General features: G+C 47.5%; 1 pseudogene; it reads right to left on the bottom strand.

Moving 5' to 3' along the window:
• LOC119591096 overlaps positions 1–324 on the bottom strand; it is a 65,136-nt pseudogene that overhangs the window by 29,021 nt on the left and 35,791 nt on the right.

The following is a 324-nucleotide window of genomic DNA, read 5'->3' as shown; positions in this document are numbered from 1 at the left end:
ACAAGCAAACCTATATGACAAGCAAATACAACCAAACAAACAACTCTGTCGCACAAGCCAGAATATAAAGACCCCCCCTTTTTCCTTTACCATTGACCACATGAACGATGACAGACGCAGCTTCAGCAAACTGTGGAGCGCAAGTGTAGTTTCCCGAGTCTTTCTTGATCGCCCTCGTGATGTACAGCTTCGAGGTCGTCCTTGAAAGCGTCTTTTCGATCTCGATGCTCACGCCTCCCCTTGAGGAGAAGTCAGTGATTCTGCTTGGGTTAGTGCTGCCTCTGACGCATGGGTGGGTGTTCTTATTGGTCGTTATCATATAAG

Source organism: Penaeus monodon, chromosome 28 (genome assembly GCF_015228065.2).
Source record: "Penaeus monodon isolate SGIC_2016 chromosome 28, NSTDA_Pmon_1, whole genome shotgun sequence".
Lineage (NCBI taxonomy): Eukaryota > Metazoa > Arthropoda > Malacostraca > Decapoda > Penaeidae > Penaeus > Penaeus monodon.
This window is presented reverse-complemented; position numbering and strand designations above follow the sequence as displayed.